Genomic DNA, 18119 nt, shown 5'->3' on the forward strand with positions numbered 1-18119 from the left:
AGCAAATGGAGGAAGGCAGGGAGCAGCGGCTAGGGTAGAGGCCAGAGAAAAGTTGGGTAGAGAGAGAAAGATAAGTTGATTGTCGTGTGTCAATTATAAAAAAGTTTCATATAGTCTCATTTCAAACAAATTGACACTATGTAATAAAGTGGAATTTATTGACACTTTTACATTCCTTTGGTGCATTAAAATGTAACCTAATGCGATCTAATTATGAAATAGTGATCATTAAGTTAAAGTCGGTTGAAGAATAATTTTTCTTTCTTTAATCCAACTATTTTTCAATGAAGGGACCTTAACTTCATTTTTAAAAGAAATAATGTCATTTTTCAAATTAAGATTGGCTAAGAAGAGAAAGTTCCAAATTAAAATTATTAATATATTTGTGAATTCGGCGATGCATGATATTGTATCTTTTGTCAATGGCTTTGAGAGCAACCACACTAGTTTTTTCAGATTTTGGCTTTCCAAAATGGTCACTTCAGTTTTTTTCCTGAGTCACATCAGTAATTCCAAGAGCCACGTCAGCAACTTTTGCTTTCTAAAAACAAGCACTGTATTAGGCTCTTCAAATTTTCGCTCTCCAACAAAAAAAAAAAATTTCTTAAAAGTATTTTTAACCTTTTCCTAAGGGCCATATTTCTAACGGATACATTTCGTGTACTAGAATTTCTATTATGTAATAATTTTTTAAGATTTAAAATGATGAAATTATTTTTCAACGGTAATATTTTTCATTCAAACAATATCTTTGCAAATTATTAAAAAAGCAAGGATTGATATTATAATTTTCAATAATACATTATCCATTATGGATTAATAAAAACAAATAAATAAATTTAAACAAAAAGTTAAAAAAAAAAAAAAAGTTAAGAAAAAAAAATAGTTAAGATTGAGAAAATAGAAGATGAAGTAACCTGAATGGTAGAGAATAGAGATGGGTTAGATGTGAGGTGAATGGTGGTTTTTTTGGACAAACAGGGCCTAAAACAATATATTTTTTATTTAAATTTTTATTTATAAAAAAGTTCAAAACAACGCATTTTTTAGTTTTTTTCCCAAAAGCTATTCTGCCAAACATTGCCTTAAGGCACTATTGCTGCCAGATTAAAGAAAAACCAACCGCTGCCCCCCAAAACGTTTTGGCAAAAAAACAAAGAAAAAGAAGAAAGAAATTCCACAATCGGGTTCGGGATCGCGCTATTCTGTGAGCCAGCCTACGAGTCCTTGTGGGTGCTCACCCAATTAGCGTGGGGCCGCTGCGGATCAATTGGGCCATTTTGCTCTCAAAAATTGGGTTCTACAAGCGGGCTATAAATGCTCTGCTGACTTTATCTTCTTCATGAGGGAGGGAAATCATTCATGTTTGGAAGGAACTGATGAGTCAAAAAAGGAGAAGGAAAGGGAAAAATAGGAAGGAAAGAGATGGAAAGGAATGGAGGAAGGAGACAAACAAGAGCCAGTGCGGGGCCAGCATTTTAATTTAAGGGGGTAAAAAAAATAATAAATAAATAAATTATATGACATATAGATTCTTAAAATCAAAGGAATCATTGTATGATTTTTGTTAATATTTTCATTGAATAGAGTTGTAAATCTTCGTATTTTGAAAATCATTTATGAAATTACCCCTACTAACTTTATAAAATTATAGTATTAAATTTAAATAAGAAAAATAGATAAAAAAAAAAAAAAAAGAAAAAAAAAAAAGAAGAAGATGGGAAACAAAGTTACATACTACAAGAGGAAAAAAGAAGAATTTTAAGAAGTAGGGAAAAAAGATGAAGAAAAATGAAAGAAAAATGAGAGATCTTTTAAAGGAAAAAAAAAAAAAAATTGTTACATACAGGAAGAAAAAATGATTAAAAAAGGAAAGAAAAATGAAAGATGGTTTAAAGAAATTTAATTTTTTTTTAAAGGAATTTAAAAAGTAAAAGAGAAAAAAAAAAAAAAAAAGTTTAGGGGCATTATATATAATTTTTTTCTATATATGTAAACAATCACAAAAATTATCTTATATTTATAGATGGTGGGGTCAATCCAGGGGCACGTGCCCCTCCTAGGCCTTAATTGGCTGACTAGAGGCTCACTCTTACTCCCTAATAAGGCTTCATTTGGATAAACATGAAAAAAATAAATAAATAAATAAATAATAAAAATGAAAATGAAATGAAATGATACCAATAACCTTTATTCAAATTTGGATAAATTATGAGAAAAAAGAAAGGAAATGATAGTATTTCTATTTGGAAAATATAGAATAGATAAAACAAAATAAATGATAAGAATTTAATTACTATCATAACCTTTTTATAAAATGTTATAAAATGAGAGTCAAATGTTATAAGAGGGTAGTTTTGAAATTATGAAAAATACACTTACTCACTATAATTTCTCTCCAAATCTTCTCATTTTTTGAAGGATAACACATGAGGTAGGAATGGGGCGGGATCTCATTCCCCGTCCTTATCCCCGTTTAATTTTGTTACTCCCATAACCACCTCAAAACCCGTTGAGTTTTTCAAAGTAGCCCTCATTTTTGTCTCCATTTATATAATCGGTTCCCCAAAATCACTCTAAACAGGACGGGACGGGCGGCCACACGCAGGTGAGAATTTTTGCCATCTCTACACATGGGGGATTTAGAGGGATAACTATCTCTCTAAATCTTTCCCAATCCTTTCTTCTCTCTACTAAAAGCTATTCAGATTTTCACTATCTTTCTTTTATTTTCTTTTCTTTCCAAATCACTCAATCCAAACGAAGCCTAAGAAACACTACAGAGTGTATAATTATAGGCTTTGAAATTTTTACTAAGCCATATTTGTTATGGTGTCCTCATATTCATCGTCAACTATTATTTTCCACATCCTCTTTGTATTGTTCGGATTAATCTTTTTTCTTTTTCTTTTTATTATTATAAGTTTATAGTTTTGTCTTTAATATGTTGAGGGCAATCCATATGCCAGTAGGAGAGGAAAGATGGTAGGGGAAAGAAGAGTATGAATGAAAGAGAAACAAAAGAGAGAATAGATTATGAAGACTAAGTTGAGAGAGTGGTACCACCAGAGAAGTGAGGAAAAAAAGGCTAGAGAACACTGTATAATATATTTTTTTAGGGTAATTTTTGTCATATAATTTAAAAAATATAGAAGTGGAAAGCCTTAATATAATATTCCCTTTTTATAAGGTAATTAATAGATTAAAGGAAACATAATTAACACATTAGAAAAAATTTGACAACCTTTTTTTCATTGGGACCACAACTTGCATTGATTAATATAATAGATGCATTTATTTGGTAATTAATATATTAAAGGATTCACAATTAATACATTAAGAAAAATATGAGGCCTCTTTTTTTCATTCGGGCCTTAAGGGGCAGCCTTAACGAATACTGGAGAGAAAAGGCGCAGCCTCTTCTTTGGATGAGTCCTAGTCGCCTTATCGTTGAGCCGGCCCTAGAATCACAGTGTTTTATCACACCTTTAATCTCCAATGATTTTATTTATAGATGCTCGTGTTTTAAATTCAACAATCCATAAACTGTCTCCATCTCTCAAATCCATCTCAACTTCCACAAATCAACACTCATTTACAGTCAATTAGCTCATCAATTCATGTGGGTTGAGTCCACGAACTGCTATTTCTGCTTCCAAATACTTCAATTTCAAACCCTAGACAAAACCAGATTCGGTTCTCTACTTCTTCAAAAAAAAAAAACACATAGTTTGAAGAACTCGAATTTGGGGAAAAGGGTTTTCTCGGGATCAGAAAAACGCCCAAAACTTCTCTATGGGATTCCAAGAAAACCATTTTGCCCAAGTTCCAGGTCTTTAACTCGGCTGGCATTTCGAGCACTGAGCTCACCAAGATCCCAACTATATTGACATAAAGCTTGGCGAACATTAGTGAAGAGTTTATTTCGTACAGATGGTGAGTATGCTTTTGTTTGAAATATAACATGTCAATCAATTCACATTCATTAATCTCCGAGCAAATCTGTGTTCTCTGTTTTAGTTCCGAAAATTGAAACTTGAAGCTCAACAACATGGTGCATTGAATTCTCCGGTACTTTTGTAGCCCTTGTCTGTTATCTGTTGAGATCAGTCTAGGTGGTCTTGGTTTTCTTTGCTATATAATTTTAGAACTAGTTCAATTTGTTAAATTATGATTTTGATTTTTAATTCTAATGATGCAAATATCTAGCTCAGTGTTGTATTTTTTTTTGTTTTTCTATCCAGCAACGGTTATCTTCGTGAAAGTATAAATAAATGACATTGTAAAACGTTGTTGTCTTTGTTCAAGTGTGACATTGTTGGTTGAATTCATGATTCATTCCATATGCCATCTTCCTCTAAAACATAAAAAAGGTTACCAAACCCGTCTTCAACTCTTTGTGCAGTGTGAGCATAAAACGTTAGGTGAAAAAACAACTTGGAAGGTTACCAAGCCTACCTCTAAAACATCCCAAAGTTCAACCTTCTTCTGGGTGCTTTTGCCAGACTCTAAAATATCCCCAAAGTTCACCCTGTTCTTGCTTTTGCCTGACGAAAACACCAGCATTACGAGGGATGCCCGTGGCTGTTCAACATTAGGTATTTATGATCAGTTTTTTTTTTTTTGGTTTTCATGATCTTAATTCAATATTTTGGTTAAGTATTTATTCGATTTCGTTTCTAAATGCTTAGATACTTTGTGCAGCACTAATATATCTTTCATTAATCATGTATGCATTTAGCTGAATAATTTAGTAGTTTTTGTTACAACTCTGACTTTGCAAGATCTTTTTAATAGTTAATATGAATAATTTGTTACAACTAGGTACAGTCATGTTGTTGCTGGAAGATTGCTAATCTAATTCAGTTCTACATCAAGATAACATTTTGTTCCAATTCCCTAAGCAGCTGCTGTGGGATTTCATGACTAGTACTGATCGGTTTAAGGAGATTGTGGAGGAAGTAAAGAAAATGGGTCTTAACCCTGAGAGAATGAATTTCGCTTTTGCAGTTCATGCACTGAGTAAATCAAATTGGGAAAAGAAGGTGGAGGTTTATAAGAAGTGGTTTTTGTCTGAGGATGAGATTTTGGTGGCTTTTGGGAAGAATCCATGGTTTATGATGAAGTCGGATGCTAAGATTATAAAGAAAATGGATTTTTTTGTCAATAAAGTGGGTTGGGAGTCTTCAATTGTTGCGACGAGTCCAGTGCTTATTTGCTTGAGCTTGGAGAGGAGGATCATTCCAAGGCATTTGGTTTATTAAAGTCTGCTGTCAAAAGGTTTGCTTAAGAACAAATTTGGCTTGAGTTGGATGTTGGAGTCTCCTGAAAGTTACTTCCTAAAGAACTATGTGAAAAAGTACGAGGAAGAAGCTCCAGTGCTTTTGAAGTTATTTCAGGAGAAGTTGAATCTTTCAAATGTTCAGCAGGTTCCGACTTCATTCTCGTGTTCTCACTATGTAAAAGTGAAGGCAGGTGGGGGTTGAACTTCCAAGCGAGCTGGTCAAGCAGGCGTCAATGCCTTTATCTAGTTACTGTCGGAAGATGGTGGTATAAACAACCCCATAGCGAAAAAGCCTTCAGTAAGGAGTTCGGGCAGAGGAAGATAACCCATTGCATTCACTACTAGAATATGGGAAAAATGAGGAACAGAGTGGACTTCCTTTTCAAGGTCATACCATACATCTCTCTGAATCCAACTATACATTGGTTTCTCCTATGTTTACTCTTGTTGGCCCTGGGTGGTGAATTTGCTTTTGCATGAAATACAACGTGGCAATCAATTCACATTCATTAATCTCTGAGCAAATTTGAGTTCTACGTTTTACTTCCGGCTTCCGGGAATTGAAACTTGGAAGATCAACAACATATTGCATTGAATTCTAGGATGCTTCTGTAGTGGTTTGGCCCATTTGGGCTTGGTGTGATATACCATTGTCCGTTTATCTGGGAGATAAGCCTGGTGATCTTGGTTTTGTTTGAACTAATTCAGGTTGCATTTAGTAACGTGTTCGTTTTCTGTTTTTGCAGTCGCAAAGAAACATAAACATAATTTTGTTTTTCGAAGTAAAAACAGAAAGCAAAAATAAGGTTCAGTAACTTTTGCTGTTGCCACAATTTTAATAACAAAAAACAAAAAGCAGTGTTTAGTAAAACATTTATTACAAAAAAAATTTTCTTTTGGAAATTTTTTTAATTTATTTTTTCTTCCATCTATCAAAATCTAACTTTCAATCACAATAAAAAATATAATCTAAAAAGGATAAAAAATATATATATATATATATATATATAGGGCAAGATAAACGTACAATTGTATAATGTATATATATAGAATATAAAAATAGATTTTATATATACATATATATTAACAAAAAATCTGAAAACAAACCACAACCAATACATGTATAACAATCAGAAAAAGCTAAAAAAAAATATATACAGGGCGTACAGTTGTATAATGGAGATATATAGAATATAAAAATAGATTTTGTATAATGTGTATATATATAATATAAAAGTACTAATGGAGTAATATCAGTGGTTGTGTAATGTCAGTTGTTACTAAAAAAAAGAGGAAAGCAGTGGTGAAAACGTTTCCTCTGCTACAGTGAAAAAACACAAGAAACATCATTTTGATGTTTTCTCTTTCTTTCATAAAAATGAGAAATGTTTTTTATTAAGAGGAAATAAAACAAATTATTAAACATGATTTTTGTATTTGTTTCTCCTTTTTAAGGATTCACAATAAAAAACAAAAAATGTTTTAGGTTATTAAACACACCCTCAATTACGTCAAATAATGATTTTGATTTTCAATTGTAATAATGCAAACATCTAACTCAGGGTCGGGTTTTAAATATTTATTTATTTTTTAATCCAGCAGCTGTTATCTTCGTCTTTCCTTCAGAGCACAAGTAAATGAGATTGTATAACGTTGTTCTCCTTATACGTGTGACATTGTTGGTTCAATTCATGATTCAGTCCATATACCAACTTTCTCACAGTCTGTATTGAGAACTTTCTTTAAGCTTGGTTATGATGTTTAATTCATGATTCAGTCCACTTTTAACCAGCTATATGTAAAAGCATAACAAGCTATCTTTTGATCCTCAAAAATAAAATGAATTGCTTAATTTAGTCAAATTATTTGGTTAAGCAATAGAGAGTATTTGATTGACAGTTTAAGGACGACAATTTTAATGGCACAGACAGGTACGGAAAAAACAAAAAAATAGAACTTGACGGTGATAGGATTTGATAAAAACTCGTCCTACCCTTTATATATATATATATAAATTTTTTATTTTTTTATAACTATATATGCATTTGCGGTTATTGCTTCTGTGAAAATAGTAGCTAAATAATCTCTCTTAAGTTCATACTAAATTAACCTAACCTAACAAACTCTTACCAACAAGATTTTTTTTTTTACCTTACAAGTTTAATGTTTTTTATTATATATATATTTTAATGGCCCTTCAGTGGGCTTTCATTATTTTATTTTATTTATTTATTTTTCTAGGTTGCTGTTTATTTTGTTATCCAAACGGTTGACGGGCTCACTTATCTCCCAAGGGGTGAGTATGGATTTTGAGAAATCAACTTGCCTCCGGTTAAGTTAAAAAATTTCTTCATAATATACAAAATATGCAATTAAATCTCTCGTGTTCGAAAAATTTCCTTATATTTTTTATAACTTTATGGGGTAAGTGTAAAAAACTCCCTCATAATATAAAAAATGTGCAATTAACTCACTGTTCCTACATTTTACAATTTGTACAAATAAGGACATTAGGTCAATTTAGTCATTGAAATGTCTAAAATACTCGAATAACAAAATTAAAAAATATATAATAATAAAAATCAAAATGTCCTCTCTCTCTCTCTCGTGTATATATATTGTACTCACTTTCTTGTGGGTCTCTCTCTCTCTCTCTCTTTTGTATATATATTGTACTCACTTTCTTGTGGGTCTTTCTCTTTCTGACTACTTTCATATTTGTTTTCATATTTGTCTGTTTCTCTATCTTTTGTTTTGTAACAACTATATATATTGATAACAGTGTGAATTCATGAGATATATATATGATATATATATATATATCTCATGAATTCACACTGTTATCAATACAATTATACAAGCCTAGTTTTGTTTCTCTAAAAATCTTTCTTCTCTCTCTAGGGTGCTAGTAACAGAGATGCAATTAACCCTCCTACTAACAGAGATGCAATTAAGCTACAGTAACTCTAGTTTTAGAAGCAAAGTCTTTCTTTTTCACTCTAACAATTTGTTGCTCAGATAACCAAAAGTTAGGAACCACCGCGTGTAAGATTATTTATTTAATTGTAGCCCACATGATTTGAACATGTGATATATTACTTGATGACTAAATAAATAGATATCAATTAATATTATTTATTTTTGGTCAACTTATAATTACCTTTTTGGTAATTACTTATTAGAGAAGTGTTTTCTTTTTTTATTAATTACTTTGATGGAAAGTAGAACTATGTTACTAAAAGGAAAACTGATCATCTCTCTACCTTTATAAAAGTGTATATACTCTATCAATTATTATGTACGATTAATGATACAACACGTAAAAGTTTTATATGTGCAAAAGGTTAAGAGAGAGAAACTAGTTTCCACCTTTATTTGTTGATCAAAGTTGCAGATTAGTTCGTGGTTAAATGATCTAGACGTTGGATTTAATCTCAACAAGATTTAGTATCATGAATCGAGGTATTTATATCTAACCATTTATTTATGCATTATATATATGTGAAAATCATCAAGTTCTAAGATATGGAATTTATATAAATTTGTGATTAATGGCTTAACATAAATTATTAAAGTTTACATGTGGTATCAGAGCTTAAGATTTAGGAACTCGTGATTTTCCTCTAAAGTTGCATAAATAAAAAAATAAATAATTGTATAATTTATTTTTTATAAAATTCGCACACATATATATTTAATGATTATATAATCCATTCTATTTAGGCTCGTGGGAATAATTGTTTAATATATGATTAATCTCCTAGTGGGTTTGTTTTGATCAGTTTGTATAGCAAGCAATTTATTTGCTACTTTGATTTTCAAGCATGATTGAATTGGTTGGAAGGCTGTTAATTGATTCATGTATGGATTTACAATACAAGTGATTCATGCACATGCACATGTGACGAATTTTGCTTTGATGATTGTTTTTTTGTCTAATATGAATATTTTAAATAAAGTAATTAAAAGTATAATTAATAATATAATTGAATATTAATATTCAACTTATGTGTTTATTTTGTTTATACCATTATACTGATTGTTTTGTATAAACATTGGCTTAATTAATTACACATTAATGTTACCCGAAAGGTCCCTTAATCATATATGTCATGAACAGTATTTTATTAAGTAATTAAATAATTACTTACTTAAGTTTTATTTTATTTTATTTTATTTGGAATCGAATCTCTAAAATAATATGAGTGTTTAAAAATTTGATTTTATTGGACATGTAAATAAATTATTATATTTGTACCCATACATACATACATGATGAAGAATCAATTTTAGATTAATTCAATTATGATCTTCAAGTCCGAAAATAAAAATAACATATTTTATTATGTATATAACGTAAAAGGATATTTTTTATTGAATTTTTGCACTATTAAGTTTCTGGGATTGAACCTACCTAAATTTGGATCGATCAGTATGAGTATGTGTGTATAATGTTAAAAGGGTAAATTAATGATAAATTAGTAACTAGCTAATTTAATATTCATGTTATGTGAGGGTTAGTAGCTACCAAAGTGGTCTAATCATAATGGTTAATGAATATTAATTTTAGTAGTAAACATAATTGCAATATTTCATGAATTATGATGTTTATTATTTTTTGTGATATTCATGAATATTGAGTTTATTTAATTATGAGAAATAATTCTCCAAAGAGAATTGATTTTCAAGTGATTAAATGAAAATTAAGGGATTGCATGTATTTTTTATTTAGGTAGATATATGATATCCAAATGTAACTTATCTGTTTAAATACATCACCAATAAAGGTGTACATATAAATACAAAAAAATATCATTATTAGTATTTTATAGTTGTCACCCAAAAGGGTACTATAGTTATACATTGTATTTATATTTTTTAAGTTATATAAACATGTTGTTAACTTAAAGCATTATTGTTGTGAGCATTTTATCTTATTATATTTATTTTATTATATCTCTTAATGCGCATGCTACATCTGTTCTGATTCTCAATAGAACTAACTTCTTATAATAGAATGAGTAAGTTGAATTCAAAATTTAGATGTGTTAAATCTTGATTTAGCATTTTAAATTGAGAAACCTACTATTATTACTGATAAAAACAGCGAGGAAGAAAAGATTCTCTATAAAGTTTGGAAGAAATCGAACAGATTAAGCATTATGGTTATGTGAATAATTGTTCCCCATAGTGTTAGTGCTAGGGAATATTTGACTATAAGAATATTTTCGTATTATAAATAAATATCTAAAACGAAAATTATTAATTTATATCATTACTATGCATTTTTATTGGTACTCTTACCATGTATAGGTATGTTCTTAAGATGACTAATGTTGCTACAAAATTAAGAACTTTATGGATGATTGTGGATGAGAATTTTCTTATTCAATTTATATTCTCAATTTTTTGTCTACTCAGTATGGGTCATTTCAAATTAACACTATTAAGACAAGTGGAAAGTGAAAGAATTGACCATTATGTTAACTTAGGAGGATACAAGGCTTAAGTAGCAAGGTAATCATTAAATTCATCTCATGACCCAATAAGTTATAAAGAAATTTAGGAATAAACCTGAAAAGACATTAAGTGGGCAACTACCAAAATTAAGAGATTTAGGTCAATCTACTAAAAGAAAGGAATATAATAATGTAAAAGTGTCATTAATGTATTGAACACTTTTAGAAAGATTACATGGAATATAAAGAATAATTCAAAAAAGAATGGTAAGCTTTTGGCTTTTGTATATTTCGAATTACTTATTGAAATTCTTTTTAATCCATGATAGGTTGACTTAAGTACTAATGTTTCTGTTTCTAATAGATATCAGAATTTTTCATGGCCTAAACCACAAATTCAAATAAGAATTTCTTATTTATGATAATTGGAAAAAGTTTTGATGAAACCATTATGACATTATGTTTAATGTTAGACAGTAGATTTTATTTAAATTATTTTAAACTTTTTATATTTATTCAATTTCCTATACTTTGATTTTATTTCAAAACTTTTTGTTAATGGTTTTTCATTTAAATTTAATAATGATGTTTGTTCAAGAAATTCTAATTTGTGAGTTATGATATCATTGTTGATGATTTCTGTAAATTCAAACTTGATAGTTTATTTATTAAAAAATCTTTTGATCTTGCATCATAATATTAGAATTAAACATAGCTCAATTAATAGAAAAGACTAAGTCAATATCTAGTAAAAGGTTAGGAAAATTAGTAAAGGATATGATTATTCTGAATCTAAATTTTACTGTTTTTGGTGTGTGTGTAGATTGTATTAAAAGTAAACAAACCAAACACACAAAGAAATGAGCCACAAGAAGTACAGAGCTTCTTGAAATAATTCATACAGACATTTGTAAACCTTCTGATGTTCCATCTTTTGGAGAAGAAAAGTATTTTATCGTCTTTATAGTTGCTTTTTCACATTATGGATATATCTATTTATTGCATGAAAAATCTCAAGCAGTGGGTATTCTTGAAGTATACATAAATGAGGTTAAAAAACTATTAGATAGAAAAGTGGAAATCATAAGGTCATATAGAGGTGGTAAATATTATGGAAAGTATGATGAAACAGGTTAATACTCTAACCGTTTGCTAAACTCCTTAAAATATTTGGCATTTGTGCTCAATACACTTTGCTATACATGCTACAGCAAAAGCCTGTAGCTGTAATGCATAATTGTACTCTTATAAAATTGGTTAGGAGTATGTTAAGTAATTTCTCGTTATCCATAATGTTGTAGATGTTAAGTAATCTAAAGGGTACAAGTTTTACTATCCTAAACATAGTACGATAATTACTGAAACCAGTAATGTCAAATTCGTTAAGAATAGTGAAGTCAGTGGGAGTGATAAAAAATAAGAATTTGATCATTCCAGAACTCAGAGTACAAATCTCTTTACCCATAACTTCTAAGAAAATAATTGTTCCTTCAGTTATTGAATCGTATAATAACGAAGAACAATTGAATGATCAACAACTCTATAATAAGATTGTTACCAATGAATAGATTGTAGAAGAATCATAAGGAATAACATTAAGACGATCTCAAAGAGAACGGAGATCTGCTATTCCGGATGACTATGTGATATATCTGTAAGAATCTGATTTTGATATATAGATCCGGTTACATATTCACAAGTCATTAACAATATTGATTTTACTAAATGGATTAGTGCCATGAATAAAGAAATTATAAAGAAACATTCTCTCCAGTATCTAAGAATGAATCTTTTAAAATATCATGGCATTAGTAACTTATTATGATTTAGAGTTACATCAAATAAATGTGAGTACAACTTTTATGAATGGGAGTTTATAAGAGAAAGTCCATTTGGAACAACCTGAAGGCTTCACATTAGAGGGTAAAGAATTCATGGTCTATAAACTTAAGATGCCAATATATGGATTTAAACAAGCTTTCTAATAATGATATATTAAGTTTAATGATATCATTATTTCTTTTGGTTTTAAGGAAAACACTGTTAATCAGTGTATATACTAGAAGGTTAGTGAGAGTAAGTTTATATTTCTGATTCTATATATTGATGATATTTTATTTGCTAGTAGTGATCTTAGTTTATTATATGAAACTAAAAGTTATCTCTAAGAACTTTGAAATGAAAGATATGGATGAAACATCCTACGTGATAGTAATAGAAATATTTCATAATAGATCATGCGAATTTTTAGGATTATCTCAGAAAGCATATATTGAAAGAGTTCTAGAAAGATTTGGTATGGAACATTATTCAACCAGTATTGTTCCATACATAAAAGGAGATAAATTCAACCTAATGCAATCCCAAAGAATGAGTTAGCTAGAAGGTAAAGAAACGAAAAATATTCCTTATGCATATATTATGGAGTTTGATGTATATACAAGTTGATATGTGATAAAAGATTATGTGCTCACACTTAGGAAGACATTTTTTAATTGGTTATTTATTTCTTTTGGTTGAAAGAACAATATTATGAAAAAGTATAAAGTAATTTTTTATTACTTTGTCTATTATGAATTTTTAATTAGTAGCATGTTTTGAGGCTCCAATTTATTGTTGCTGAATTTATTTCAGGATTTGGAGTTATGGGTACCATTTTCAAATTGCTGAAAATTTATACTATAATTGTTGATCTTCTTGTGTGAAAAATGATAGGTATTCTAAAGTTGAAATACTTTATCATTAAAGAAGATATTTAGAAAACAACAAATATCTATTGAATATATAAGTATACAACTTATTATTACAATCCATTAATGAATGGACTACCACCCAAGACATTTATGAATATGTTAAAAGAATGGGTCTTGAATGCAGTCAATGATGATTATTTTTTAATTGTGGATTGCTTAACAGTGCTTATATATATTTGACATTTTACGCTCATTAAATGTGTTTATGATATTTTCTATTAATTAATATACATGTACATATTGCTTTAATAAGTGGTAATATGAATAGTCTTGGAAAAAACATTATTTTTTAGATTATTATTGATACTTCTCATTTATAGACTATGTTGAATAGATTACTAGTGTTGTGGTACATGGAAGGGACTGTGTCATTTATAGGAACATACAACCGCCATGACTCACATTGGTAGTTTGTTTACCATGATATTTATGATGACCAACTTAATACTTTAATTTGATTTATGGTGCACACTAATGACTATTTTACTAAACCACTACAGAAATTATCATATGTGCCAAGTGGGAGAATGTAAGATTATTTATTTAATTATGGCCCACATGATTTGGACATGTGACATATTACTTGATAACTAAATAAATAGATATCAATTAATATTATTTATTTTTGGTCAACTTATAATTACCTTTTTGGTAATTACTTATTGGAGAAGTGTTTTCCTTTCTTATTAATTACTTTGATGGAAAGTAGAATTATGTTACTAAAAAGAAAACTGGTCCTCTCTCTGCCTTTATAAAAGTGCATATACTCTATCAATTATGTATGATTAATGATACAACACGTAAAAGTTTTATGTGTACAAAAGGCCAAGAGAGATAAACCAGTTTCCACATTTGCCTGTTGATCAGAGTTGCAGATTAATTCATGATTAAATGATCTAGACGCTGGATTTAATCTCAGCAAGGTTTGATATCATGAATCGAGGTATTTATATCTAACCATTTATTTATGCATTATATATATGTGAAAATCATGAAGTTCTAAGATATGGGATTTATGTAAATTTGTGATTAATGGCTTAACATAAATTATTAAAGTTTACACCACGAACAAATTGGAGTAGTGGTCATTGTAGGGATATATATAACAATGTTCATGTACTTTAATTTTTTTGGGTTTTTGGAATGTAAATGCTGCTTTGAGAAGTAACAAAATGATCTAACATAGATAAACAACAAAATGGACACAATTGAGCAGGCTACATGGTGATAGGCGAAAACTAAAGCAAATTGAGATGATGCCAAAACCAACACAACATTTATCTTATTGTAAAAGTCTGTATATAGACTAAGGGCATATTGAAAATATTCATCTTCAACGAATATCAATAATCTGTATATTTCACGTTCCACAAAATAAACACGTTGATTGTTCGTTTTCTTCATGTTTTTACCAATTAAATATTTTGTGGTGTTAGTTTCATTTATATATATAATCTTGAAATGCTATATTGTTTTTCAAGCAATTTTCTTTAGAATACATAATATATATATATATATATATATATATATATATATATATATATATATATCAAAGTAGTGATTTTTCAGCGAGAATATAATATTTGTTATTTATTAATTTATTTATTATCAAAATTATGATTTTGCAGCGAAAGTTAATTGGTTGTTATTTAAGCCTATGAAACCGTGTGGTGATCTTCTATGTTGTAGAGAGAGAAAAAGACTTACCCAAAATATATATATATATATATATATATATATATATATATATATATATATAAAGAAAGAGAGAGAGAGCTGAGAGTAGGGGTGCATAAAAGAATCGGAATCGTGGAACCGAAACCGGAACCGCGAAAACCGGAACCATTTTTACCGGTTCTCACGGTTCCAGTTCCGGTTCCAAATTTAAGAACCGTGGACATACGGTTCCGGTTCCGGTTCCAACCCGTGGGAACCGGTAAGAATCGGAATTGTATATATTTAATTTAATACTAAAAAAGAAGTAAAGATAAGTCGCTGGACATTAGACACGTGAAAAAAAAACATATTTTTTTTTTAGTTTTACCCTAAATCTCTCACTCTTTCAGTCCTCGCCAGTCGCCTCCTCTCAAATTCCCAATCTCTCAATCTTAGGGTTTGATGAAGTGACGAATGCCCAAGTCGTTCTGCTGTCAGTGGTTCCGTCTCTGTTTTCGAGGTTCGATGCGGTGACTAAACTCACTCTGAAATGCGATCGCAGATCTGTGAGCATCGGCAACGAAGCTCTCAAGCTCACTCTTTCCAATGTCGAAACCTAACCCGTCTGAAGCTCCGTGCTTGCTAAGAGTTGACCGACGCCGGCATGTTGGTCATTTGAGGAGATCATTATCGATGCTCTTGATCTCCCCGACTAAATCTCTAACCTTCCCGATGAGTGCTTAGCTTGCATATTCCAGTCGCTTGGCTCCAGTGATCGGAAACGATGCTCTCTCGTCTGTCATTGGTGGTTTCAAATCGAGGGACAGAGCCATCACTATCTCTCTCTCAACGCCCAAGCCGATCTGCTCTCGGTGGTTCCGTCTCTGTTTTTAAGGTTTGATGTGGTGACTAAACTCACTCTGAAATGCGATCGCAGATCTGCGAGCATCGGCGACGAAGCTCTCAAACTCATCTCTTTCCGATGCCGAAACCTAACCCGTCTGAAGCTCCGTGCTTGCCGAGAGTTAACGGTTCCATACTATATGGTTCCGGTTCCAGTTCTGTTTTCTAGGAATTGTCATGAACGGTTCCGGTTTCGGGCGGAACCGTAAGGAACCAAACCGTGTGCACCCTTAGCTGAGAGAGATGGTTTAGAAAGAAAGTAAAGACAAATTTTCTTCTTTTTCTTCTTCTTCTTTTCTTTTTCTTACAGCAACAAAGGCATTTTGGGATTTTTATGATTAGGGGGCAATTTGCTCAAATGGTGGATAATTCAACGATTTATATGCACTTAATTTTTAGTGGGGGTGTTTCTTGCACATTTTTTGTATAGCAAGTGGTTTTTTTGCACTGAACCCTAACTCTATATATAATCTCTCTTAAGTTCTTACTAAATCAACCTAACCTAACAAACTCCTACCAACAAGATTTTTTTTTACCCTACAATTTTTACTATTTTTTACCATATAGTATTTTTTTAGGTGGCTCTTCAATGGGCTTCCATTATTTTATTATTATTATTATTATTATTATTTTGTTGATATTTATTTTGTTGTCCAAATAATTAATAGACGGGCACGGGCTCACTTATCTCCCAATGGGTAGGTATGGACTTTGAGAATCAACTCGCCCCAGGTATAGGATTCCCATTAATTAAACAAGTCGGGGATGGGGTTTAGGCAAATCTGTGGCATACTCACTCCATTGCAATCCCTAATCAGCTTTTTTTGGTCAATTTTAAGAGCTTATTAACTATGTAGCATAGATATGGACATGGGACATGAATACGGCTTGGACACAAGTATATAAATTTGAATTTTTATTTATATATATGTATTTTAATAGTATTATGAAACTTTAATTCATTTCTAATTTTTATACTATGACTTTGCGAGTTGTAATGATTTTTATATCACATATATATATAGTTATTCCACTACTTACAATATTATTTAATGATTCGTTTGTGGTCATATGTGTATAATGTCAATTTTTCATAAAGAAAAAGTTGAACACTGAAAGGTTGGGAAATGTAGATGGGCCTGAGCCGAGTCGGATGCAGCCCAACACACTTGACCAACTTGGCTGCTCACCATCCTAAAGGTCCAAAAGTCAGGCTCAATGCACGCAGAGTCTAAAACAACAAGAAAAGGCTTCCATTTGGGTCAATTTGTATAGTTGGACCACCCCACAAAGGAGGGAGGCCAATCTTAGAGAAAAAATATAAGAAATTAGGGTAAATGTGAACTTCTATAAATAGAAGTGAGAAGGGGAAAGAGGTTGATTGTTTGGAATGTAAGAAAATCTTTTCCTAATATAGAATGGCATTGCTTGCATCTTCGAACACTTTAAAATGTGTTCATATTATTTTCAAGATTATCGGGTAGGCTTGTGTTATAAATGTTTGAAAGTGTCGACCTAAGTGTCCAAGAAGTGTTGGCAAAGTGTACGGAAGTGTCGGGAAAGTCTCTAAAATAATAAAAATTTATTTTTATTTACGAACACGTATATAAATGATCGTACATGTGTTCAAGGAGTGTCCAACACAAACACGATACGGCTCATTCGTATGTCCGTGATTCATATAGTTACTTTACCGTTTCTAGTTATATATGTATGCTTTTCTAGTTTTGTAGTTCATCAAAGTTACTACAAGCTAATATTAGTAAACAAAACTTTTTTAAGTGAAGGATGTGCTTAGATCTTATTCAACCCAAAGAAGGTTTGCACTAGAGCGAAACCGGATATATAGGGAAAGAAGTGGACAAACTGTTGGAGTCAGGTTTCATTAGAGAAGTTCAGTACCCTTCTTGGTTCATTGATTTCACAAACTTAAACAAGGCTTGTCCCAAAGACCACTTTCTCTTGCAAAAAATCAACCAAATGGTAGATGTAACCACTGGGTACGAGCGTTTAACTTTCCTGGATGCATATTCGGGCTATAACCAAATACCCATGCACCTAGAT

At 30.6% G+C, this 18119-nt stretch overlaps 1 long non-coding RNA gene across 1 annotated transcript; it reads left to right on the forward strand.

Moving 5' to 3' along the window:
* The first annotated feature begins 3360 nt into the window (after positions 1–3360).
* On the forward strand, positions 3361–6152 carry LOC132285023 (uncharacterized). Its single transcript, XR_009472418.1, has 3 exons — positions 3361–3936; positions 4406–4598; positions 4825–6152. It is a non-coding gene; the product is annotated as an uncharacterized LOC132285023 (long non-coding RNA).
* The last annotated feature ends 11967 nt before the right edge of the window (positions 6153–18119 follow it).

This window comes from Cornus florida, unplaced genomic scaffold, assembly GCF_030987335.1.
Source record: "Cornus florida cultivar Cherokee Brave unplaced genomic scaffold, ASM3098733v1 CherokeeBrave_3.0.0_Hap2_Chr11, whole genome shotgun sequence".
NCBI classification, from domain to species: Eukaryota; Viridiplantae; Streptophyta; class Magnoliopsida; order Cornales; family Cornaceae; genus Cornus; species Cornus florida.